Source organism: Sciurus vulgaris, assembly GCF_902686455.1.
Source record: "Sciurus vulgaris genome assembly, chromosome: 2".
In the NCBI taxonomy this organism is placed as follows: Eukaryota; Metazoa; Chordata; class Mammalia; order Rodentia; family Sciuridae; genus Sciurus; species Sciurus vulgaris.
In genome coordinates, this window is record NC_136462.1 from 76533658 (window position 1) to 76561569 (window position 27912).

At 38.4% G+C, this 27912-nt stretch overlaps 1 protein-coding gene and 1 long non-coding RNA gene across 5 annotated transcripts in view; one reads left to right on the forward strand and one right to left on the reverse strand.

The window, feature by feature from the left end:
* STXBP6 (syntaxin binding protein 6) overlaps window positions 1-27912 on the forward strand; it is a 244085-nt gene that overhangs the window by 98966 nt on the left and 117207 nt on the right. The window contains exon 1 of one of the 4 annotated variants that reach the window (XM_079127282.1): window positions 24430-27783. The exons of the other annotated variants lie outside the window; for them this stretch is intronic. The gene's annotated coding sequence lies outside the window, so the exon portion shown is untranslated. Of the gene's footprint in view, window positions 1-24429; window positions 27784-27912 lie in introns of those variants that run through there. 4 annotated transcript variants of the gene reach the window in all.
* LOC306654064 overlaps window positions 1-27912 on the reverse strand; it is a 449736-nt gene that overhangs the window by 22165 nt on the left and 399659 nt on the right. The window lies entirely within an intron of this gene.

A 27912-nucleotide genomic window follows, 5' to 3' on the forward strand; every position in this document is an offset into this window, starting at 1 on the left:
TGGTATAAATATTTTAAGATCATATTTTTGACCCATCTACATCATTGTTCTACTCTTGATTTCAGCTGTTTTAATTATTTCAAAATCCAGTGTGTATCTCTGAAAATCACCTAGTTACTAATTCTAGGGAGAAGTTGTTGGATTATGCTTCTAATTAAGTTGCTTTTATGAAGGATTCAGTGAGTTAGTATGTTTTTAATATACATAAAGCTCTTAGAATAACACCTAGCTTAAAGCTAATGTTTGGCAAATGTTAGTTATTGCATTTGTGTTTTAAATTATCATTTCACAACATAGGAAACTCCTTCAAGGAAGAGTCCATTCATCTGTTTATGGGCATAGCAGCAGTGATGACCTGACCTGCCCTCTCTGTGGGATCTTGTTTTCAGTTGTGGTGTGCAGGCTGGCCAGTTAGAAAAATGTGAGGTGTTCAGAAAATAGCAGATTCTTCAGGTCTACCATAAAACTTGCCACGCCACCATCTGTGGGAATGGGAGCCAGGAATTTGCTTTTAAACAATTTTTTTGGTTTGTTCCTGTAAGTGCTAAAGTTCGAGGATTATTTTGGTCCTCAATATTTTGTGAGCCTTTGGAGGCATATCTTTCCTACATGAAGTGGTTGCTTAGTAAGTGGTTCATTGAACTACAGACTCTAGAGAGCATTGCGTCACCTGCCCTCATGTTGCCAGGAGGAGATGGGAGCCCAGCTAGAAGAGCCTCCTTCTCCAAGGCCATGTCCTTTACTTGTGGCTCAGTCAGGTCTAAGATGCTCACTCCTTGGCTCAGTAATCTTTCCACACTTTCAACTCCCTGTGCCCATACAGGCTTTCCCGTTTGTCTCCAAGAAGCAATGGAGGGGTGTCCTAATGCAAAACAATGGAGAAGAGAGTGAAAGGAAACCATGATTAAGGGATGAAAAAGATCACCCAAGAGGAAGAGATGTAGTAAGAAGAGGAGCATAGGCTTCCAGGTTGGAAGCTGTGGGAACACAAGAGAAGAGGAAAAAAGCAAAGGACAGAAGAAAGCAAAGGAGGAGAAAGTAGGAGAGGAACATAGTATTTGTTCATGCTGTAAGTGTTCATAGTCTGGTGTAACAAAGAGAGTCTTGGATCAGATGTCTTGGTTTAACTGTTTAACAACTTAACTAGGTAAACACATAATAATACACAAAAAGATCCCAAAGCCCACCTAGTACCAGCGTCTTCTGCTTAGATCTGAATGTGACAAAATGCCCAGTGCAGGGAGGTCTGTTTGAGGCACTCTCATTTTCACTGGGGGATCACTGTGTCCTTCAAAGGAAACCCTCCTCCTTCCCATGTGCTCCCAACAAAGCGCTGGCTGTGTGTGCAGCTGCTGACGGGTGAGGGCTGTGGGACCCTCATGTGGCTGAAAGTAATTTTTTTTTTTTTTTTTTTTTTTGAAAGTAATTTTAATTAGAACTTTATTCCTTGGAGGTTTTAAAACATGAAGAATATTGACTGTTTCTCTGCCTCTGTCTGAGATCCCAGCCTGTCCTACCTCAGTTGGAGATTTAGTATTTACTGCTCTCCTTGGCGTCCCTCATGCCCATACTGGAAAGAGTGTTGAGACCTGCATCATGGCAGAGCTCAACAGAATTCCTCACCTTTGCATGTCAAAAAACAAATCATCAACCTGTTTCCACACCTTGATTTCTTGAATTGACAGCCTCTTGCCTTTGCACACTATGGACATTAGGAGAAAGCTAAATTTTGATTGGCAGAAGAAAGATGGAGAAAGGCCAGGGCAAAAACAAAACAACAACAAACTACCCCTCAAATCCTAATTTCTGTTTCAAATCTGTTTGGGTGGGAAAGGAAAGCATTGAGCAACATTTGTCTTGCTTAACACAAAAAAGCAACAGAAGAATTTTAATGACTGTATAAGTAAGTAACTATTTTGAATCACCAAAATATTCTCTTTATATAAGAAAATGTGTATTCATTTTCAGTTCTTTGGTACTTCAGAGTCAAAGCTAGAGCTCCTACTGTGGGAGATTTGTAATGATTTATTTAAAGGTCAGACGTGGGCATTTTTCTAACCAGCGAGACCAAGTTTTATTCCTTTTTGAATGTTATAATCCAATTACATAGCAGTACACTTTATTAAATATGTTAAGTTCAGAACTGAAGAAAAAAAAAAAATTCCAATATCCCTAAGTTTTTAAATGTTCTTCTTTACTTTAGTCTAAACCTGACAGTTTTCATTGAGTTTACCATTTAGTGAAGAATTCAGAATTTAATTACTAAATATCACAAAGAATATAAAATTGAAAGATGTAAAAAATTAAGGATCTGATTCTCAAGGAACATTTAGAATAAATCATTTATCAACTAGTATTCTGTTCAGCTACACCTAATGAAAAACCTGAATAAATGGTGGCTTAAATAAATCAGGAGTATGTCTTCACCCCATAGGAGTCTAGGGTGGTTTATCCTCTGCCTTTCAGCCCTCTGATTACCTGTGGTAGCAAGAGGAGTAGACCACCTGCAGGTCACACCTGCTATTCAGGAAGGAAGAGACAGGCAGAGGGCTAAAGGAGCCGCCTGCTTCCCAGTGAGTTCTCCCACAAACCTAGGTAACTTCTGAGCCATTTCATGGCCCATACTCTGTCAGACAGCCACCCCTTGTTGTGATAGAGATGAGGTCCTCCTCACTGCCACCAAAATCAAGGTTCTGTTAAGAAAAGGAGAATGTATATTGGGCAAGGTTCACATTACTAACCCTGCTAGCCAATGGAGACTGAGCATGCAAGTTTTCTGAAAGAAATTTCACCTTCCAGAACTGATTCTGATTGACTTGAGATTTTTTTGTGGCTCCTCTTTTCATTTGTTTTCTCCTCTGGGCTGTGGTACCTTTATGCCTACCAGTAAGTGGACCTATCTTGATTTTTCCACTACATTGCAATCTATTTGGGAATCAATATGTGCTTAGATATTGTCTGTGGCATTGGGAATGGGCCCAAGGGCATGAATCACCCCATTATCTCTTGTGAGGATGCCTGCCACTTATGAGTAATTGATTTGCTCTTTTTGTGGTCTTCACAGCACTACCTGCCCTCAGATCAAAGGTGGTTGTGTTCAATAAATATCGAATACAAAGTCAAATTGTCAGCGGGCAAAGCATGGAGACAAAAGAATTGGCCATTTGATTGTGGCCATTTCATTATCCTTGAGAGGAACACAAGAGATTGCCATTTATGCTTCATGTTGGCAGTTTTCTGAACAACACACTCTCTCCCACCCAGTGTGGCCCCTGAAGTTGTGAAGGTGGTGGGGACGAATGTGGTGAACCACACCACAAACCTCCTTCCCACCTCCCCCACTGTGTGTGAACCCTACCCAGCTATGCTGAGCGCAGTGTTCTCTGCCACCTCAAGATACAATTGTTGTCAGCATGGATTTGGCAATCCAGTCTGCTTTGAAATGTGGTTCTGATTTCCCCAGATAAAAATGAGGCTCAAATGTCACAATTTTATGCCTTTGTTCTCTTTCTCTTTCTCTCTCTGTACTGGGAATTTAACCTAATGGTCTTCTACCTCTGAGCTAGATTACCAGGCTTTTGAAATTTTTATTGTGAGACGGGTCTTGCTAAGTTGCCTAGGCTGGCCTCAAATTTGCAATCATCCTATCTCAGCCTTCTGTGCAGCTGGGATCATAGGTGTGTTTTGACAGCACTTGACCTTTGCTCTCATTTCTGCTGCTCATGTTGAGACCTCCACTGATGGGCTCAAAAATGGTATAAGCTTGCTGGGCATGGTGGTGCATGCCTGTAATCCCAGTAGTTTGAGAGGCTGAGGCAGGAGGATCTTGAGTTCAAATCCAGCCTCAGTAAAAGCTATGTGCTAAGCAACTCAGTGAGACCCTGTCTGTAAATAAAATAGAAAATAGGGCTGAAGATGTGACTCAGTGATTGAGTGCCCCTGAGTTCAATACCTGATACTCAAAAAAAAAAAAAAAAAAAAAAAAAAAAAGAAAAAAGAAAAAAGGTATAAGCTCTATTAGTAAAGAGAATTCAAATTTTCCTCTGTTTACTTTCCCTTCATTTTCTCTCAAACTCCATCCAGCATTCTCATTAAATCATTGCTCTTAACAAGTTGACTGTGTCCCTAGCAACAGTAGATAGATGGTCTCTTCAAATCTCAAGTTTCTCAAACACAAAATGGATTGAAGCAAACACATCAACCAGAAAGACTTGCCAAGGAGGAACTTGTACAGATGCACCTCAAGGCATCCTGTGGGCACTCAGCCAGCAACTCCTGTGTAAGACCCTGTACCATTTACTCATAGGCCCTCAGAAACTGAAGGAAGCCTCACTTGTATGAGTGTCTGGGGCACTTCTTACTGGTGGTCCTGGAGTTAAGTACATACGGAGGTACTCTCTCAAGTGGAGGGAACTGAGGAAGAGGGGGAATGGAGCAGAGAAGAGCAGACACCTAGGAGTAGGTGTGGGGGAGGGCTGCCTGACCCAACCCTGAGAGGGAGGAGGAGCCTAAGTGAGAACAAAGGCTGGGCTCTGGGGGTAGATAATGCAATGCATGCCAGGGAGTCTGATAGAGCTAGTTAGATACAGGGTCTGCTGCTTCTTGGCCCCAGGGCAGAAGTGAAAATTCTTTGGCTAGAGTTTTAAGCCCCTAGTGATCTGGTCTCTTCCGGCTTCTTTATTACTCCTGCCCCAACCCACATTTCTAGGCTTTCTCTCCCTTATCCCCACACACAGTGCCAGCCATCTTGATTAACAAACTGTCATATTCTTTCGTTTTCTATAATTACATTTTCTTTTTCCTTACCCTGCTGAATTTTTTGGAGCAGGGTATTTGGAATTGACCCAGGGGCAACTCTCACTGAGCTACATCCTCCGTCCTTTTTATATTTTATTCTGAGAAAGGGTCTTGCTGATTTGCTTAGGCTAATCTCAAACTTGTGATCCTCCTGCTTCAGTCACTTGAGTATCTGGGATTACAGGCATGAGCTACCATGCCTGGCTTCACCCTGCTGAATCTGATGAGTTTCCAACCTCATTTCACATGTTGTTTTTCCCAGGTGCCTGCATGAGGCCCTTGGTCTGAGGTGATACCCCACCTCTGTACTCCCAAGGTGTCTTGAGCCTCTGATCATTGCCCTTATCACATGCCCTGCAGTTTAGGCTTGTCTTCTCTCCTACTGGATGGCAGGAGTTTGAAGTTAGTGACCACATCTTACCTTCTTAAACACAGTATCTAGCATGGCATCTGGCACAGCGTAGTTGCTCAGTACTAGTAGGTGGATTCATGGACAAAACCAGAAGAAACTGACTCTTGTCAAACTTTATAGCTGAATTTTCCATCTTTTCAATTGCCATAATAGACCCCCTCAAAGGTCTGTTGTTGGGGTTGGGGATGGATGAGTTAGAGAGGAGAGGGAAAGTTGCTTTGGCAACAGGAAGGAAGAATGATTTTTGAAAGGTTTGCAGTCAAGTCAACAGGTCTCTGACATGCACCAGCTCACAGATAGACCTGCAGCTTTTATCAGTCTATAGTCAGCCTATTTACTGGTCAAAGAAGATTCTCCCAGCATCAAGCCAGCTGAGTAGTAATGAGGATCTTCAGATGATAGACTGAGGATAAAAGGCAGCTGAAGACCATGCACTCACCTTCCTGGTTTTCTTGCCTGTGGAACTGCCATCTGGCTGAGTGCTCTCAGTGGGGCTGTGGAATATGCATAGTCAATTCTGAGCTGCATTTTTTACCCTGTCCCTTTCAGTAATCATACTCCCAACTAAAGTTACCTGCACCCATAGAAAAGTAAGAGTTTTGGAACTGAAACTCTCTTCATTCTTTCAAATTATCAGATCTGTCATTATATCTTATACGGGGAACTATCTAATAAAGGTCATTCTTTTCATCTCAACTGGGTGTTCTGCTGTTTTAGCCAGCTATTTCACTGCTGTGACTAAATGATCTGACCAGCACAATTATAGAACAGGAAAGGTTTATTTGAGGACCCATGGTTTCAGAAGTCATAGTCCATAGAAGGCTGTCTCCATTCCTCCGGGCTCAGGGTGAGGTTGAACATCATGGCGAAAGAGTGTAGCAGAGGAAAGCAGCTCGTAGTTTTCACTCTCCAGATACAAAATATATACCCCAAAGCCACTTCCCAATTCCAGTCTCCTCCAGCTACACCCTACCACTTCAATTAATCCCATCAGGGATTAATTCACTGATTGGGTTAAGACTCTTACAACCCAATCATTTCTCCTCTGAACCTTCCTGAATTGTCTCACATGTGAGCTTTTGGGGGACACCTCACATGTAAACCATAACATCTGCTTTAGGCACCAACAGGATGGGTAGGCAGTCCACTCTGCAGAGTCAGTCTGTAGAATTTACATCATTTTTTTGGCTTTATACCCATGTGAATATATGTTTTCTTTAAAAAAGATTTGGGGAGTTGAGAGCAGGAGGTCAGTGATGAAACCTCTTTATAAGATATTGGGCAAATAGGCAATGGAACCCCTCTTTCTAAAGGATGTGGACTGGGACTCTTTTTGTTATTTTCTAGGAAGGTCTAGAACTCTGCTATTCAGTATGGTAGCCACTAGCTATATGTGGTTAGGGAACACTTGTAATTAAAACTAATCTCAATTAAATTGTGCTGTAAGTCTAAAATATACACCAGATATTGAACCTTTTCTATGACAAAAAGAATGCAAAATAATGCAATCACCTTTTTATGTTTATTACATGTTGGGATAAATAAAATATGATTATATCACCTGTTTCTTTCTAACGTTATTGTGACTATTAGAAAATGAGTGTTGTCCACATTTTGTTTCTATTGGAATTTCCCAGAGTGTCAACGTGGTGATATAGTACACATGAAATACTAACAGTAGCAATTAATAATCATATCATGATAGCTCAGTTTAGAGAAGATGACCATCACCATCAATGAAACAGCAGAAAATCCCCAGTTTTTACTCTCAGATTAGCCTAACAAAACTAGAACTCCAAGGGGAAAAGTAACTCAGTAGATATTCTGGGAAAAATATTGTGTAACCACATCTAATTGAATTTTTTGCTGAAATCTTTCATTTATCTCTGTCGTTTTCAGAGGAACCTTTTTGCCTTTCAGCTAGCCTAACTGAACATATAGGGTTGGAATCAAGACTTTCCAAACAAGAATAGAAGTCAGTAAGTTACCCAGACACTAGGAGCTGTGGTTACTTCCTGGGCCCATCTGGTTTGTGACTGCAATATCAGTTGCCTCGGCCACCAGTGCACCCCAAGAGAATATAAGTGTTACTCAGTAACTGCAGCAAAATCTCTTGGTATTTGACTTTATCAAAACTGTACCCCCTTAGATGAAGGCTGATAAAGGCAATATGATTAGTTTCTGTTTATGGAACATCAAGATAGTTTCTTTTCTGCTTTTTGATCCTTTTTACTGATGTAATTTCTTGTATAGTTCTGGATTTTGGGAAACGTTTGGTTCCCTGGAATTGGCCACTTAAGTGCTCTTTTTCTCCCATGGACATCAATCCTCCATCTTCAATCTCCACTGACAGGGTTTATTTGAGCATTATGAACATGTGTTTAGTGCCTTAAACCAGCAAAGTGAGTTTTCAGTTGAGAATGCCCAGTCAGTGGGAACAGGACTTGATGTTTAGGATCCTTGGGAAAGCTTCGGGGGTGGGTCATCATGGAGACACTTTCTGCTCTGTTCCAGCATGATCAGACTGGACTTGCCCCCATTAGAGCAAATATTTTAATATTCAAACATCACTCTTTATAATGCATTCTGGTCTTGGTAATGTGCATGTGTTATTAAAATTCAAAAGAATGACTTTTTCTGGGCCTCAGATCTGGACAGGGATTTGATCTAGATACCGATTTATAAGACTTAGAATTTATTAGAGGAGCAGTGTCTACTGTACAACATACAGGGACCTTGGGGTGGGGTTTTATTTTTTTAGCATGAATAAAGTATGAAGTATAGCCAAGTATTATAAATTATTGAAGAAGGGAGAAGTAGAATCTCATGAAAAGCAAAATCCTTGCATGAATGTAGGTTAGTCATTAAGAAAATATCAGGAGATAAACAATCCTAAGCTTATGTGGGCAGGGGACAGCATCTGATGGGCAGCTGCCCTGGAATTCATCTACTCATCCATTTGAGTTAACACTGCTCTTGTATTAAACAACAGTGGTAGGCCAGGCACCGTGGCAAATACCTACTATCCCAGCAGCCTGAGAGACTGAAGCAGGAGGATCACAAGTTTGATGGCAGCCTAAGCACCTTAACAAGACCCTGTCTCAAAATAAAAAGGACTGCAGATGTAGCTCGGTGGTAGGATGTCCCTGGGTTCAATCTCCAGAACCTCAGAAAAAACAAATATACTAATGGAATTGGTGTGATCCTGGTATATTCTACATTTTCAGTTCAAACAGCCGAATACCAGGATCTGGTTTTTTTCCTTATGTTTTATGTGATTTCTGTTGTCTTGTACAATGTGTACATTAATAGATAAACAAGATGAATTGTTTTCTTCCCCACATAAAGCCAGGCAGAACTTATGTGTATAATTTTGCACCCAATTAGCATGTTGCTTGCTGCATTTACAAAGTGGCAAAGTATTAAGTGACTTCTGATGGGCAGTTCTAAAATGCCTTCCAAATACAAGGCTTAGAATACTGGGAACAAAGAAATTACCAAAATCTTTGAAAACTTCAGTGTACTAAGTAGTTTTCTTTTATCTCAACCAAATGTCTCCCTTCACATGCACACACAAACCATAAAGCTTCATGTCAGAAACAGTAATATTTAAAAAGAGCACAGGCAAGAAAATATTTGCTTAAAGTTCTTTTTTCATGTTTCTAAGTGTGCACAATACATTTAAAAAGTATATCAGCTATGATAAAAAATGGTAACATAAATTACTAACTCAAAAGTTTTGTTTTGTTTTGTTTATTACATTTTACTACCTCTGAAATTGGGATGTGTCTTATCATCTGTGGAATCCTTAAATTGTTATTTGCCAGGTGGTGGTCATGACATAATTGTGATTGCCTGTGCGGATTGTGCATGACTGCTCATGGTATCATCACTTCAGTTGAGATAGGTGGAGTGTTATTGCCCTGTAAATGGCCTTCAAAAAGATTATGCTGTTCAGTGTATGTAAAAAGGCTTAGAAAGAGAGCAGCATGATCTATAAGTCTAAGTCTAAAATGAGCTCTTTCAGTAAGTATAAAATGAAAGCGTAGGATAAAAAAGCAGCAGCGTGTCACCATTTAATTGATAGTCTCTTTACTTATATAGTGTTACATAAATAATAGTACATTTTAGTAATCATTGGTGGCTTGAGTATGATGACATCTAATTTATAAGATCAGGACCTTCCCAAAGTGAATAGACATTTTGTCCTTCACCCTCTCCCTGTGGGTATATTTTCCATTTCTTCATCTTCCTACAAACTAAGTTGGAATCTCTTCTATTAGAAAGTAGCAGTGGTGACTTAGCATACAAAGAACTTGTGCATCCAGTGAATGCCCTTAGTGCCTAAGTAGCAATCCACCCATGTTCTTTTGCCTGTGAGCCACATTTGGTGTGTGGGGTCGGGGAGGGGAAGAACAACAGCATTGAAAAGACAAATGGTCAGCACTGAAGCAGTCTGGGCCTAGTGGAATGGGAAAAGCCACTAGATTCAGAGTTTTGACTCTGACCTAACACAAGGTTCTAGGCAATGGAGCTCCCCAGCTTCAGACACAGAAGTGAAGCTAAGTTCAAAGACTTCTGTTCCTAGCCAACTTAAAGTTATACTTTTAAACCAAAGGAAGGTCATATGTGCTTTGTGATTCTACACACTTTCTCATGTTTCTTCTGTTTGTTCTGGACTCTCAGGCTAAATCTCTCCTGTGAAAGTAGATAGAATGAGAGTTGCCAAATTATTTCTGTCTGCCCTATGTGTGGATGTTACATTGTTTGGGGTGTGCATTCATCAGGAAAAGATGACCATTTCCAAGAGCAATACTACATCTGAGAAGAAAAACTTTTGAGGCTAATCTCTGGTTTCAAGACATCAAAGCAAAAGCAATCTAGTATAATTCTATTTTAGTTTATTATAATTCTTCAATTCCAAGTTAATTGTATATTCTTAAAGTAGAAATTTTATACTCTTTGTGAACATTTTTACTCACATATTTTTAGAAAGTATATTTATTTTGTATGCGAAGTCCTTTTAACTCGACTTTAATTTCACTTCATCTCCCAACTCTTTCATCACATATGTTGCCACAACTTTTTTATTTCTCTGTTTAAATTCGTATTATTACTGATTTTTGCCTTAGTTTGGCTTTTAATTTTAGGAGGTCTTACACATGAACCAAATACATGAATTTATTTTTCCTGGATCTTGCTTTTCATCTGTTTCTGTTTGTTTTGACAGTTCATCTTCAATTCATTCCCACCTTTCTTTTCTGCTTTGTTTCTCCACTACTCTAAATTCATTTCTTTGTAATTTGGAGAATCCTATATTATAAATGTTGCCCAACAAAATCCTTCTCCAATTAGAAGGCCCTGCAGGATACGTTGTGGTAAAATGGTTTGTTGCTGTGAGAAGCTGAGTATGCTTAATGATCCTACATCTGGCCTTTCAGTTTCTCATTTACTAATTCAGTACTATATTAGAATAATACCAGCTTTTATAATAGACATCTCTAGATGGTGCCAGTTTCTCTGTGGGAAAATCAGTTTCCTGTAGAGGTTTTCTGTACCCTTTTCCCACCCATCCAATTGCCCCAAGAGAGCTAAGAACTGTGTGAAATGTATTTTATATAAGGAAAATAAATATTTTTGAGATTCTTTTATTAAAAAGAAGCATCTCAGTGTTGAGTAAGGTTCTTAGGAGCAACTTTTTGTGTTCTTTGTCAAGATTCAGAAAGGCTGCCTTAAGAATTTTGTCTTACAGAATGACTTTATTGATTTTTATAAACAAATAATTACACTCCTTCCCGCTTTTCCTCCTGTACCTCTTGGCTTTTATTACTTGTATTATTTGTAATTTGTCAGGGGCTATAATATGTACATTCTGTTCTTCGAACATGCCTCCTCCAATTGTTGAGTCTTAGTTCTGAAAGTTAATGGATTTGATGCTTGTTCCAGATCCTCTAACCACAGCCTGTCTGATTCGGATCTTCAGTCTTTGTGCTAGGCTGGATTTCATTCTGGAATTTCCAGTGCCATTGTCAAGAAGTGACGAGGATGCTCCATGTAATCCCTGTGTTCTCTCACATATGAAACTGTCAGCAACTTAAGTGTGCATTTGTATTTTCTTCCTCCTGCACCTTTCTCGTTCTTTCATTGACTTCTGTCATTGAATTCTCTCAGAGAGAAGCTTGGAGCCAGTCTGATTCCCCATACCCCATTGGTAAATGATTCACTTTTATTCATTCTGAATGTTAGAAATATATTTCTTTACATTTTAGGTTCAGCAACTTAACCAGAATATGCCTTTATATTAACCTAGACACTCAAATGTGTACCTTTGCTTTTTTTATTTCAGTGAAGTTTCCTCCTATAACTTATTTTTTTATGCTTCCATTGGTTTTTTTTTCTTTAGACATCCACTGTCTCTGTCTTTTGTGTGACTGTTTGTATTCCATTGCTATCTTCTGGCTCATTGCTTCAGTTTTGGTCTCTTTTCCCCTTGCATTTACTATTATCCTAGTCTTTTTGTGTTTACTTCATCTAGGTGTTGAATAGTTATAAATTTTCTGGTTCCTAAGTTGCTTTGTAACCTTGGGAGAATCACTTAATTTTCCCCAGAATATAAATTGCAACATAGAACTGAGGATTTTCTTTTACTTGGACTCTGCACATTTTGTTTTTTTTTAAATAATTTCATTAAAAGAATATGACCAATTTTAATAAAATATAAGACATAGTTTCAAATTTCTAAGTAAACCTATCTTTAAAATTTTTTCATATGAGCATGTATTCTACAGTATTCAGTGAAACTAGATATTCTAGTATAGATAACACATTGTGGTGAGGCTAGATGAACATTTTTCTTAGATGGGCAAAGTAATCCCAAATGTGAAGGTATATAGACTGCAAAAATAAATGAATAAATAAAATAAAACATGATAATAATAGCAACAAAAATAGTCCTGAAAATACCAAAGCTTTTTGGTGAGGGATCAGCTTCTCAGTACACACAGAAACTATATTTGAATTGACCATTTCTTCTGTCTCCTTTGTTCTTTTGTATTTCTCTTGACCTTTGAATGTATGTTTCAACTCCTACAACTTTTGCTCTCTATTTACATGTGCTCCTTAGGACCTTTCCAGTTGTGGGACTTTCAGAATCACCTGTGCCTCAGATTCTTTGTTCCTGCTCAGCTCCATTCTAGAACCTGAAACACATTAGGTGCTCTCTAAATATGAAGAAACTAATTGAGAAATAATAAATCTTTAAAACATGTTTTTGTTTTTTTAAGAAAGAAAGAAGACTAACTCTACCAGGGAGGTTTGTGGAAGCTCAGAGGAATGAGGCAGAAAATGGGTAATAACTCTTAATATTTAACTTTTCATCTTGGTAGGGTTAGGCTAAAGATACAGAATAACTTAAATAAGAAGGTATTAATTTTTATACTTCCAGATAATTCCTTTCAGTTACTTTTATTAAAATAGTAGTGGAATAACTGCTTTAAATTTTTCTTATCAAAGAACCAGCTTCTCTGATCTTGTTACCTGCATATACATGTCTCAACCCTTGTTCACGTTCTTTAAAACTTGTAATTTTATAAATCCTTCTGTACCCTGTATCCCAGTAGAACACTGCAGGAAGTTTCTGGCTGGTGTTTTCAGTCCATGATGGTAGACTGATGCTAACCATGAGTAATGGTGATGGTTAGTGCTTCAGTCTGCACTAGGCCTGACCACTAGAGTAATGAAATGACTTCTTTAGTCCATATTAATTCTTTCATTTATATTTAGTTCATATTAGTTCTCTTTTGGGGTGGGTACTAGGGATTGAACTCAGGGGCCCTTGACCAATGTGCCACATCACCAACCCTATTTTGTATATTTTATTTAGAGACGGGGTCTCACTGAGTTGTTTCATGCCTTGCTTTTGCTGAGGCTGGCTTTGAACTGGCAACCCTCCTGCCTCAGCCTCCCAAGCCACTGGGATTATAGGCATGTGCCACCAAGCCTGGCTCATATTAGTTCTTATTTAGTGACTTAGTTCATAGAAAAAAAAGCAGAGAGCATTCCTCCCCCTAACAGGTCACATGAAAAAAATTTCTTTTCAGGAATATGATGTGCAGTTAAAACTTTTGTTCATAAAGGCTGTGTCAGAAATAGCACAATGCCACAGTCACAGGACTGTGTGGTAAAGATTATTGTAAGAGACTTTGTTTTTCTAAGGAAATGTGACTTTTCTTCCAAAACTAAAAAGTTCAGGGAACAAATTAAAAATGTATTAAAATCCTCTACACGTTTTTAGGAAAATGCAGACACAGTGAGATCCGACAAGTCATCGGTGTGATTTTCCAGAATGGTGATTAGCCATCTGAGGAAAACGTCACAGCCTAAAGTGGATTTCACTTCCCAAAGTGGATTAGTTCTGTGCTCACAGAAGCACAGCAAGTCTTGAAGAAATCTAATGAAATAAAACATTCCTGTACCTGTGGCCTGGGGAATATTTGTCTGCTGAAGTGCCTGTAAAAATCTCTGCCTGGCATCTAGGAGACACCTCCATGTTCTTTTTTAAATACAATGAAGTGTTCCTTTGTGATTAAGAGGCTACATATTTTCGAGATTCTCTAGAAGCCCATTTGTTTGTCACTGCTACCCCTTCTACCAGACTACACTTTTCAAAGGGCCAGGATCATAGGGCAGGAAGGGAAAGAAGTTAAATGGCACATGTTTTCCTGAGAGTTGTCACTCTGGTCCATTGAACGATACCCAGGGTGAAATAGAGGTCACTTGCCCATGCTTGGAAGAACATCATTTCTCTACTTAGGCCCTTTAAAGCTGATGCAGACTGTAAAATTTTGTGGCTGATATAAATATCTAATTTGAAGAATTTCCGCTTGTGCTGTGTATTCTTTTGGTACTGAAAATCTAAATGGGAAACCAGACAAATGTTTATTAGCTTCTTTGGAAGTTCGACAATAAAACATCCTGAAACTGCCGACGTGGGCATGAATGCTTTTTAGAACTGCAAACTACTACTTTAAATGTCCGCAGTCTCTAGTAAAAGACAAAATAATTCACTGTATCAGAAAGGGAATGGTTTGGACTGTATATTGCCTTAAGCTTATGGAGACTTTCAGAAATGTGGCCTTTTGCTGGAGTGTTTCATATCTTGAAGCAGTTTAGGAGTAAAGCAGCTCTGGCTCTGTGTTGTGTGTGGGAAGATGGAATGGAAAGTGCTTGCCATCCCAGTGTTAAGTGTCGGTGGCACTGGAAGATTGAAAGGCTCCTAAGAATGTGGCTTTTTGAGAACTAACTCTTCTTTTCTCTCTGGTTCTGCTATAGGCTTGAAAACATAAAGGGTGTGTTTCCCTTAGTTATTCTCTTAAACTTTAAACTGATATCTTCTGTCATCTCTTGGTCTTATGCAAGGTCACACTTTTCTTTTTTTAAATCTAATGCTTGTGTTGAGTCTTAATGGAAATTTCCAATCCAAGGTACCCACCTGGATTGATATTCAGAATCTTTGCATTTTTCAGTAATTTTAAGAAACTAAAAACTATATTTTCTTCTTAATATCCATGTAACAGAATACTAGAAAAACTTAAATTCCGGAGGTGCATGGTCTCAAGTACCTTTGGAACGAATAAATCAAAATAAACAATGATCAGATGTGACGGCTGCGAGGCTAGCTCAGAGGCTCTGAGCTCGTGATTGCATGCTTCTGCTTTAATCACTGAGATACTAAATTATTTTAGCTATGTGTTTCTTGCTTCTATATTTAGGTTTATCAGTATCTGAAGTGATTGCTAAAGAGCTGGAAAGTAGTGTCAAAGACTGGGTAGGTTATCCAATTCTAATTTGTTTTCACAGTGTGAGGTTGTTAATAGACTAATAAGCTAGTAGGAGAAGAAATAATGGGTTTAGGATGTGGAGACACTATTAAAATTGTAAATAAACGGCTTAGCATATGTCTACGATGAGAATTACAAAAATTGAAAGAAGAAAACAACAAAGCAAATGGGGAGGATGGCTGATTTGCTTAGAAACATAGACAGAAAGTAAGTTTAGTGAGAGGTGAATTAAAATCTTTCTATATTCTAGAATATTCTCTTTCTGTTTTCCAGTTCTTACCATAGTTGTGCTGTAGGCTGGACTCCTTTGTCCCCCTATATAACTGTACACACTTTTTTTCCATTTCCAGTTTTTAATAGTATAGATAGATAGATAAATAGATTAAGCTTGGTTTTCTAAGGAAAGTGAAAAGATGAAGTCTGACAGATCAATCCAATTAGGGATTTTTTATTCTAAATTCTGGAGGACTATTTTGTGATAGGGCACCTGAGGGCACCTCTGTGTTTCAATTTCCTATTGTCTCCTCATCCTTCCCTCAACTCAGTTGCCTCTGAGTGCAGAGGTGTAACAACACCAGAGAGTAATTCAAAGGCTGTCTGTGCAGTAAACTAAGATTAATGAGAATTAAATCTCTGACTGATTGTATGCTCTCCAAAACTAAGAAGAACACCTTTTCATTAAAGTTGCAGGCACAAAGGTTTGAGAGCATTTCCCTTCAAATGTTAACGTAACCCACTGAAGAGAAAGGAGAACTATAATAAAGAAAAATAAGCCCCTGACATATCTGGTTGACATTTCTGCTAATGTCACCCAAAGGAACAGGCTGCAATCCATCCCTTGGACGAAGGACATAAAGACTAGGAGTCCATTGCAGCACAAAATCAGGGAATAGGACAGCATCAGAAGTGATTTAGAAAATAAATAAACTGCTCTTTGAAGATGCCTTTAGAAAAAAGGTTATTGCAAAGTATGATAGTTACAAAAACTCTCTTAGCAAATCAAGATTTGGGCAATATCACTCCTAGGGTTCTTAAAGGCTTTTCAGAATAAATATGCTCGGCCTTTGGCAATTATAGATAACATAAAAAAAAATAATGTTGCTTGTTCCACTTGACTCTATTTCAGAAGGATGTTAGCCGAGCCCAGAGCCAAGGAGGAAACAACCTCAGCCCCTTAGGTCCCAGGGTTAACATCTGAGGGAAGGTGGTACAGGATGGGTCAGTGTGGAAGCCACAAAGAAGCCTCCCTCCCTCACAACACATGAGTACTGCATTCAAAAACGTCTCCTTTGATGAGTTCGTCACAAGTGCCTCATAGATGAGCAGCCAGGCTTACAGAGGGTGAGGAACTTGCAGGAATTCACACAGGCATGAGCTGCAGGCTGGGCATGGGACCTGAGCAGCCTGGCTTCATGATTGTTCTTAACCACTATGCTGAACTCTCCTAGTTGAAAAATTACCAGCCTCCGCATTAGAAATATTTAAAAATCATAGTTCCTGACTTATGTATTTATAAATGTACTGTCCAGCTATAGATGCAAATGTTTCAGCAAACACAAAACAATGATAGCAGTGTGCTGACGGAGGTGGCGGGCCTGTCTTTCTCAGTAATCACAGGGAATAAATATGTGAAATCATGATTCCTTATGAAAAATTGTTATTTGCCCAAAATTAAAGACTCTGATATCGACTTAACCCCATATGCCATTTCCACATAGTACAAAACCCTCCATATGATTAGTCAGAGCAATGTGGCAAGCCCAGAGATATCCAGAGAAGCAGTTTTGGAAAGTGTTTTCATCTCTCCTAATAGACCTATACTTCTCATCCTCATTTTTATTGCCTTCCTGTGATTTCCCTAGTATTCTGCTCTCTTTAGCAAGATCCTTCTCCCTTTTCCACCAGGACTTTGCTAGACTGGTTGGAAATCAGATAAATACTCATTTGTTTATACAAAGAATAAAAGTAAAAAGAATGATCCAAGCATGAATCCCCTGGCCAAAAATTAAATAAAACTAGGCAGCCAACAGAGCAGAAATATTTGGAAACATGTCAGAGTCCTCACTGCATAAACATTTTCATTTTAACAATACTGTCCCATCTTTGTTTTACATTTACAAATCACTCAAACACTTGCCCCTTTCTAGTTTTCTAGGTAACATATTTTAGGGATTTTCAGCAGTCAACGTGAAATGCTTTCTTCTTTGTGTTGTGAGATAATTTCCAAGCAAATCAGAAAATTTGACTTTTAGTTGAATTCTTCTTCCTTCCCATATTAATGTAGGGGAGGGGTAGAGATTATAAAATTTATTTCTAGAGGATATTTACATATTGTAAAATACTTCAAAAGCTGTTATGCAAGCTTATTCAGTATTTTTCCAAAGTCAATTAATTAAGCAATTGCTACTCTTTTGGTTGATGCATATTTATGCTCTTATTAATCCTTAAAAGTGAAATTGTTGGTTTCTGAGAAATGCTTCAGCCCATGGAGTTGAGAAGCATCTGACTGGAGAGATGCCAGGGCTCTTCCTACAGGTACCTCCCTGGACAGGGCAGCTGCCCGACTGGACAAATCAGAGCTTCCCTTCCTCTGCTGGAGGTAACTTCATGAACTTGTGGAGGCATTGTTACTGGAGGTAACTGGAGATAACTTCATGAACTTCTGAGACATTGCCTTACATGTATTTTCTGGCCATTGTTGTTAGCTTTTGTCTCTGCAATTGCTTGTGTCCTAAATGGAATTAAATTTCCCTAGCAATGGCAGGAAACGTTCTGATCCTCAGTACCTAGAATCTGTGCATTCACTTATTTGCAATGTGCTTTGAAGAAACATTTGTCAATAGCATCTAAAGGTCTAAGATGTGCTGATAGGGTTTGGTTATTACTTATACTCCAGAGGAATTGACATGTTCTTAAGGAAAAGTGAAAAAGAATGTTCAGGATAGTATTATTTGTAACAGTGAAAACTTGAACTTATTTATCTATAAATGGGAAAATGATAACATGATATTGTATTAATTAAAATTTTACAAATTCTTCTATAAAGTAGGGTGCTATTTCTATTTTACAGATGACACAAATAAGACTTGAAAAGATTGCACAACTTGTGTACTAAGTAGCAGTTACTAAAAGTCACACCTGCCTCCAAAGCCCAACTAATTGGATATCAAACCCTTGCGTTGGACGTTTGTGTCTATCACACAGTCAGCCATCCTGGCACATGCTGGACCTTGTTTGCATCATCTCAGGTGGTCGTGGCATGTGATGCCAATACCTGAACACGTTTCCCTGTTTCCCAAAAACAAGTGAAACACACTGCAATTTATGGGGAAAGACAGTTTCCAGCTGGGACCAGGAGTTGCTTGGCAAACCTTCATCATTTGTTGGGAAAGGTAGATGTCTGGACAATTAATATGAAAGGCAAGAGACTGCAAAGTGGTTTAGGGTCTTGAAGAACATGCCTTGGAGGAGGTGTTGGAGATGGGAGCAGATGAAGATTGAAGCCAGAATTATTAAGGTTTGCTGGGGGTCCTGAGGCTCCACAGGGCAGAGGCCTTGCTGGCTAGCAGAATTATTCTGATTCAAGTAAAGTGTGCTGAGTCTTGTTGAGACTAGCCAAACAGGTGCAGTTGCTCATGAGCCTTGATCCTCATTTTCATCAAACTAGAAAAAGGATAGTTAAATCATTACCAGCATGAGGCCCACCAGGCCTCCTGGGGAATACCCTCAACTTTTAGGAAGTGAGAAAGAGAAAATGTTAAGTAGTATTGATCAGACATTAAAATGGTTGAAGATTTTCTTTTTAAATCAACAGAAAAGAATGATTAAAAATGAAGTATGAATGATACTCTGATTATTTTTGAAAATGACCCCATCTTAGACATCTTTTAAAAAGTAATTTAATGCGGGGCTGGGGATATAGCTCAGTTGGTAGAGTGCTTGCCTCACATGCACAAGGCCCTGGGTTCCATCCCCAGCACCTCAAAAAATAATAAAAATAATTTAATGCAAACATGAGTATGTTCGCATACCTTCCTCCAAATGGAGTTTTTGAGTTTTGAGCTCCAATTCTTGCTTTGTTTTCTGAATGATGGGACCAACCAAGTACCCAGATGAGCTTCACAACCATTTTATGAAAAAGGAGAGTCGGAGAAGCTACCCTGTGTCTGAGAGAGTCTAAACATAATAAAAATGAAAAGGAAGGGGGAAAAAAGATCAGTTTGTTTTGTGGTGCATTTGATACAATTAGATACTATTTGATGTTCTGTTCTTTTAAAGATGGAAAGCTCCATGCAGGAATCACAATAGCATTTTAAGGTTTCTAGATATGAAAAATTCTGAAAAACTAAACTTTTCCTCTTATTTGACTTTAAATTCTTTAGTAGAGTGCAAATGAAGCTTCTATAGTTTTCAATTTGACCTCACTTGCTTCTCTAAGATCTTGTCTCCTAGGTAGCTATTTCTCCTGCATCACTAACATTTTGTCAAAGCACTCTTGGTTCCTTAAGCAATAAAGTTGTATAAGAAATTAACTCCTATCAGCCACCCACACCATCCTAGGTAAGTACACATGGAAACACGCTTACCCATGTGCCTCACCTTCTCCAGGTGCTGTTTCTGTTAACAAGTATTTAATTACCAAAATCACTATTTTCACAAAAGAAAATTAAGAGTATGAGGCAGAATCACAGGTGTGAAGAATATTCAAAGGTGTGTTAAAATTGTAGATTGAATAAAATCATTCCTGCTAGATCCCAAGATCCCAAGTGGGAGAATTAAATCTGAGGTACTAAAGGACTACTAGAGTATTTGATTTTTAAAAGACCTCCTTAAATCTTTCTAAAGAGAAAGGATTTTTCTCTAAAAGAATCCCATGAAAAAAATTTTTAAAAAATTGCATTTTTTTTAAATTAAAAAAAAATTTGCATTTATTCTTCATTTATGAAAATATCCAAAATATTTTAGCCAGGCATGGTAGTACGCACCTATGATCCCAGCAACTTGGGAGGCTGGCATAGGAGGATTGCAAGTTTGAGGCCAACCTCAGCAACTTAGCAATATCCTGTCTTAAAGAAAGACTGGGGATGTAGCTCAGTAGTAGAGCACCCCTGGGTCCAATCCCCAGTACCCCACATACACACACACACACACACAAAAATCCAAACTATTTTTGTGAAGAATTAGGAAATGAAACACTACACATTTCTTCTGTTACTTTTTTTTTTTTTTAATTGCAGTGCTAGTGATGGAACTCAGGGTCTTGCACATGCTAGATGAGTACTCTTCCACTGAGCCACATCCCCAGCCCCTACCAGAGTATTTTTTTTGTATGGAAATTGTTCTTAGAAACTTTTCCTCCATCTCTTTTAAACTACCTTCCAGTGACTGTATCATATTACCCATGCCAGAATGAGATCTGGTAATGAGATTATTTTAAGCATCTTAGACAGAAATTGCCCTGAAAGTACCTGATTTCTGAGTGTGCTGAACTCCATGTTGTGCCTGTTGCATAAGACAGGCAACTAGGGCAGCTCTGACACATCTCACTCTGAGCACTGGGTGCCTGGGGAAGGAGGAAGTCAGGCGCAGGTGGGTGACAGCCCTATTTCCCAGAGCCTCTATCATGACAACCATATATTTTTAATCTTGAACACACTCTTAGATTCAAAGCACCTGCTTTTCTTGTGCCTCCCCAGCATTGAAGCTCATACCTCAAACATTTTTGGTAATCATTATTTTGCCTACCACAAACTCATATGTCCATCAACTGAGGAATAAACAAAAAGTAGTCTATTTATATAATTAATCTTCTGTTGTTCTTCAATAAAAAGGAATGAAGTACTGATACATTTATCTGCATGGATGGCCTTTTAGGACACTATACTATGTGAAAGAGGCCAATCACAAAAGACTAAATGATTCCATATCTATGAAATGCCAAGAATAGGTAAATCCATAGAGATAAAAAGTAGATTCATAGTTCAATATACTTCTTACATAATGAAATGTTGGAAAGCATTCATTATTTCACAGTGCACTCAGGGAAGAGTTCCTTGAACTTAATTTAGAATAAAATTGAAGTTGCTAGAATAAGCTATACCCCATGTATACTCTACTGTCATGTATATCTAAAGAGAATAAGTAAACAATTTTTTTAAATTGAAGCCACATGTTTAGAGCAGTTATTTGCAACCAAGACTCAAGCATGATATGCTGTGATGTTGCTTTTCCCATACCTTGTGCAGCTTTATGTGTCCAGCTTTATGGAAATGCAATTAGTTTCTAATTGAAAATTTGAACCCCTCTAAAGAGATTATATTCAGGTGCTTAGGATGCTTCTGGGCCTGGGCAGGCTGTTGCAGAAGCCCTGCTGCATGTCTGGAACCTGCTGTGTTGGTGACAGCCTTTTATCACAGTCCTCTGCAGTGAAGAATATGTCATAAGCCTCTGTTTCCATGTGTGTTGCCAGTACCTTTTTAAAAAGTTTGCAAAATATAGGAACCAAGCATACTTTTACCTGAGCCACTTTGTCATCTTTTCCTTTTATTTCTGATGGTACAGTGTTTTTCTACAAAATCTTTATATAAGAGTTGCTATGATTAGGAATAATGCTAAACAAAGATTTTGGTATTAACTTTCCTCCCTACTCTCTATTCAACTCCTTAACTCCCCGGAAATGATTGAGCATACCAGGGTCACATTGCATTTTCTTTCTCCTTCTCTAGTGTCCTTATGCTGTACTTCCTGAGAAGACCCTTTCTCATTTGTTCTTAAATCAGGGATGGCTCTATATCAACCCATTTATCTATGACAGGATGACCCTGGGAAGTAACATAGGTCTGATTTAGAATGTTACCAAAATTAAGCACTTCCCAGATTACCCCCAGGATCCAAGATCCCCAGAGACCTTATTTCTTTAAGGATGGTTGTATAGGCCTGTTACTGGACTGTATTTTTAAAAATTCAAATGATTTACCTAATGTCTTACGCTTGGTAGTGCCCTATGATGGTCAGCTAAAGATGAAATACAATAGTAACAGTAGTCATAATGGTAATGGTAATAGTACTAGTTGTCTTTTATTTTAGTAGTAAAGGAATCTGAACTCTTTAGTATGTGTGTAATCTGTGTAACTCAGCATACCATCAAAAGCAATGGTTCTTGGAAACCTCACTTCTACTATCACCAGGAGGAATTAGATCAGAGTATAGTTCTGAACCATAGTTGAAATGAAAGAATTTACAAAGTCATCTCCTTTGTACTTTTATCTCAGTGTAATAATTTTTGTTCTATCTCTATGTTGAGGTTGTTACAGGGACACCAAGAGCTCCAAGTCTGACCCCTGTAGACAGTAACAATGTGAAAAGCAATTGTGCATTTTTGTCAAGCTCTGTGAAAACATGAAAAATTATCCTCATCTGTGATGCCTCTCTTGCCTCCTTGAAAAAGACAGTGTTGACCCAAACTTCATGATAAATAACTTTGGATAATAGTGGTGAAAGCTGAGGGAGACTAATGTTTTGCTTCACAGAAATTCTGCTGCCTGGCACTTGTATATTTGAAACAGTCAAGAAAATAATTTGCTGAAAATGAGCAAAACCTGTTAAGCTAAGAGCTACATCCTTTGAAACACATGAGTGAAATACTGAAATGCTGTCATGCTAGCTCATGAATCTTGATCCATCATTACAAACCTCCATCAGAAAATTACTCATACATCACTCTTCTAATATGAATTTTAAATGCAGAAGTTTAAAAAGGGAAGAGTCTTTGTAACAATAGATATGCAAGGGAAAGCATAACCCTCTGAAGAGAGCCAACAGTGTCCACAGCAGGGACATGGGGGGGCGGGCTGTGACCCTGGCACACAGGATAGTCACATGTGGTCTCCTAAATGAGGTAGGAAGGGGGAGGGCAATAAAGTCAGCCCGTTTTTGAAGGTTTGTTATTGTCACAAGATCATTGATTTTTTTTCCTTTGACTTATTAAGGACAGTGCAGAAATCACTGCATTAGTACTGTTTTGAAGTTCCTTTTAAAAAAAGAAAACCAAAGCTATTCCCTTAAGATTCAAATATCACATCTCAGGCTTGTGATTGATAGTACGTAAGATGGTGCCATGCATATTAATAACAGAGTGGTACTAACCTGTCATACTAAAAAATAAGCACAACCAACAACCACTTTAAAATGTATTTTCAGACCAACCTTGGAGGATAATCCCGGGATGACAGATGATTAATTAGAAATATGTCGACCTCAGCCACCAGAGATGAAAGTACCTGTAAGATAAAATCCATGAGAAATTAATTTTAAATAACTTCATTTCTCATATCATGTGGCATATTTTCTGATACCAACTTTAGTATCTATCACCTAATGACAGTGACAAATGATGTATGATTTGTTTAAGACTCAGAAAGCCTGAATTGCTAAAGAATGACACAGGGACATCAAAAAGGTATAACAGAGGAAAGGGAGGGGCCACCCTGCCTTTCAAATCCTTCCCCACATCCTCAAACCTTCCCACCCTCCCCTGGTGACCTCTTTACCCCATTTCCTCTTCCTTGGTCATGGTTTCTTGAGGTTATTCGAATGTGAAGCAAGGTAGCAGTGGGGTTTTTCCAAAGACTGTAAAGATTTCATCTCTCATTGTTTTTAATTGATGTCTTTAAAACATGAGGTTAAACATGGAAATTACATATAATAGCAAAGCAATTTACTTTTCAAATTGACTGTTTAAAAAATTCCCCTTGTAATTGAATTGCCAATTTCCTCCCCCTCCTTTTGGCATACCTGAATTTCAGTTCTCAATAGGGTTGTAGACACTGTTTTCAGTGTTGATCCTGGACACTCACAAAGATAACCCATTCTTTAAGTGGTCCTTGCTGATGTTTCTAGGGCTGTGGACCCTCAGCAAAGAGGGAATAATTGCTTTTTGGCCAGTGAAGAAATAAATGATGTAACAATTAAACTGCTACCTTTTGTTAAAATCCACTTAATGGAAGTTGTCTCGTTCAGCTTCTTTTAAAATAGCATGACTTCCAAACCATTTAATGATTTTGGAATTATACTCAATCTCCTGGCATTATAGGTGCTTGCAGTATTAAAATTGGGCATATATCTTAGGATTGCAAAGAAAATATTATGTAAATTAAAAGAGCTCAAATCTCGACAATCTTGCTGCCCGCAGTGGTGCATGCCTATAATTCCATTGGCTCAGGAGGCCGAGGCAGGAGGATTGCAAGTTGAAACCCAGCCTCAGCAATTTATTGAGGCCTAAGCAACTCAATGAGACTCTTTCTGTAAACAAAATACAAAAATGGGGTGGGATGTGGCTCAGTGGTTAAGCACCCCTGGGTTCAATCCCTAGTACCAAAAAAAAAAAAAAAAAAAAAAAAAAAGAGCTCAAATCTCAATCCATCTAATATTGTCTTCTGGAAAAATCTGTAGTGATGGACCTGTTTTTAATCTGTTTAGACCAATGCTATAGTGAAATAGGATAAAAATGAATTGCTAAATAAAATGAAATAAAACAAGTCCATATTTTTAAAAATAGTTATCAGATTCAACTAACATAAAATTACTTTTTCCACATTCCATAGAAGTTTTTAATGTTTCATCTCAATTTTATGTGAAGAGCAATACCCGTTAGCATGGTCTATGGCCCACACTTTGAGTGCCATTAACCTATTGTGCTCACATTTATTCACTTGTACCTGGGGCCATTCCAAGTCATCTTATGCTTTTAATAAATTGTTGTTTATGCCTTTGGGTAAACTCTGCACTTAAAATAAGACATGTGATTTTTAAATTGATAGAAGTTCATCTAAATTTTGAACTCCTACACATTGTTAAATGGTCATAAGAGATTTTAACAATTATTCATTGAACAATATTTGCTGTATTTCATATTTTGGGGCACTAATTTTCTATAAACCCATTATAAAACCTCACCCAGCCCCCTCTCCATCTCAAGACCAAATGGTGTTTGAATTATTTAATTATTAAAGCTAATCTGGGACCTTGGCTTTGTTTAAAATTGAAAGGAAGAGGTTACTTTAAAGACTATAGGAAAATAATCATGTTCTATTTTACTCTCTCTCAGATCTTAAGTAGTTAAAACCTTTTGAGTTCATGAATTTCTTGTTAAGATGGGGTACTAAGAAATACAGTGTTAGTTATGTAGAATACCGGCTTGATGGGAGCCTATATCAAATAGATGCCATCTGCCATTGGTGGTTATGTTAGCTTCTCTCTTCTCGTGCACAAGTTGAACAAGGTGGTTATGTTTAAGGTGGAAAGGACCTGTGGGGCACTCTTGCTATCTCACAGAATTTGTTGAGCTACCATGTGAAATCAGAAGGTTGAGTAACTGACTAGAGACCACACAGACCAGTGGATGGAAATCAAGAGAGAGGCTGATTTCAATTCAATGAAGGGTTTCCAAACATGAATACAAACATGTGCATGCACATTTAGAGGATGACAAGGAGGAACTGCAGAACTCTCCTAATTTTTCTTTACTATTCTGATGCAGGTGAAGCTCCTGAAGATGATAATAGGAAAAAAAAAAAAAAAAAAAAAAAAAACTGATTGGAATAACCAGAAATGGAGGAGGCAGCCCCTGTGGTTGGGTGCAGGGATTACCAAGCAGTACTGCCAGGCAGGTGATGAACTGTGGTGCTACTGGAGAGTATTTGTGCTTTGGAGGCGGATTGGTCTGTATGATTGTGAAGTTGTTTCCCAGCTTTGAGAAGGTGAAGTGGCAGTTCTGGTATCTGTAATGGAGACATTTTACTGTTTTTTTTTTTTTTTTTTCTTCTTAATTACGAAATAGCCTAAACCTATAGAAAAGCACACCCAATTCTGCTTCTCTCTCTCTCTCTCTCTCTCTCTCTCTCTCTCTCTCTCTCTCTCTCTCTCTCTCTCTCTCACGCACGCGCACACACACACACACACACACACACATTTAATGTTACAGATATACCTAAAGGCTTACCACCACCATCCCATCCTTTTCCCTTCTTTCCTTCCCAAAGGTGGCCACTGAGTTGCTTAGGAACTCTCTTCTGTCTGTTCTGAGGTCCCTTTTTTTGTGGAAAATTTTATTTTTACATTTTTTTCTCACACTCATGGAAACTCTAAGTGGTGGTAGTTGTTTTAACATCTCTGACATTAGCAATTGAGATACAAGTAGAAGGTTTGAGGACTTTGCTAGGTTTTAAGTTGTTATAAACTTAAGCACTAGTAACTATCATTTATATGTTTTCCAGTCTTGCCATCTCCTAGCTTATATAAAATTGTACTGTTTACCCTGATTGAAGACACATTATTTTAATGCCAAGAATTCTATGTATAACTTGGCTCATATAATAAGCAGACCAAACAGGAGTAGATGATGATAATCAAAATGCATTCATGCATATAATTTTTTTATTCAGTTCTTTCATCCATTTACTAGGTCAGTGTTTAAAGGACATACTGTGGGCAAGCCATTGTGTTAGGATTCTGGAGGGCCAACCGTGGAGTATAAAAAAAAAAGAACCTGCTTTCATGAAACTTACAATATTGGTGGGAAGAAATCAAACAAGTAAATATGTCAGATGAAGAAGAAACACTTTAACTATAGTCAGGGTAGATGATAAGGAGTGGATTGAGAGTACAGTCACTGTTTTATTTGGGGTAGTTGTGAAAGTCTTCTTATATGAAAATATATGAATGGTTGCCTGAAGGAAATGGGGACAAGCTACAGCTATCAAGGGAAGAGCATTCTCAGACCCAGCAAGTCTTGAAAGGGAGCATGCCTCATATAGGGCCACACACTGATCCTTAAAACAATTCTATGGCACAGCTAATGAGTTTCCTTTTAACTCAAGGAAGGTGAGGCAAAATAGGGTAATTCCCTCAAGGTCACACTTGCTAGCTGGTAACAAAACCAGGACTAGCATGTCTCCTGGATTACAGAACATTGTCTTTTTCAGATACTGTGATTTTTTTTTTTTTTTTTTAATGTACTAAGATTCAAAGAACATGGTCTGGTCTTACTTTTATAACTGAATCTTTGATGGAATTGAATAAAATTCTTACATACCAGTTCCCTTATGTATAAAACAGGAGATTTTTATCTGGGCTTGCTGTGAGAACCAAGAGGACAATGTGGACTGGGCCCTGAGAACGGAAAGCACCCCACACCTATATGTTGCTAGGGCTAGGCTGCTCCTGTAACCGGACCCTGATTGGCCAGCCTGGAGGTTGTTAATCAACCTTATCCAAGGCTGAGCTGACATACCAATGGGCAGCACTTTTGATTCCATAGATGCCCATATCCTGATGTTTCAAGAATCATAGAAGTAAAGTTAAATGCAGTTTCAAACAAATTTAGAAGTACTTCAATGACTGCATCTTCTTCCTGCTTGTCCTTAAAGATAACACAGAAATGTAAATATAATTTGATTTATTTAACTGGCACATATCCTACTACTGTGTATTTTACCTATTACTATTTTAAGTACATTTTCCTTTGTATGTTCTTGTTTCCTTTTATGTTCTGCCAAATCCCATTAACTTGTCCTTGAGCTGTGTAATCTACAGCTTAGCTACTGGTGGGTGATGGGGTATGCCTAAAGGAAGACCTGACTATAGGGAGTAGCCAACTCCTTTTGTAAGTGCTGCAGCTCAGGCTGACCCCTGTGTTGGATCTGAAAGTGGTTGCTAGTCTGGCTGTCCTGGTGCAAGGTAAGCATAATGAAGAAATTGGGACAAGTTCTAGGTCTGGCTTGATCTGAGTAGTAGATGAAGGATCATTGGTGGAGGCATACCTCAGACAGAACTTTGCAGGCAGAAGGAACAAAAGTCCAAATAGTT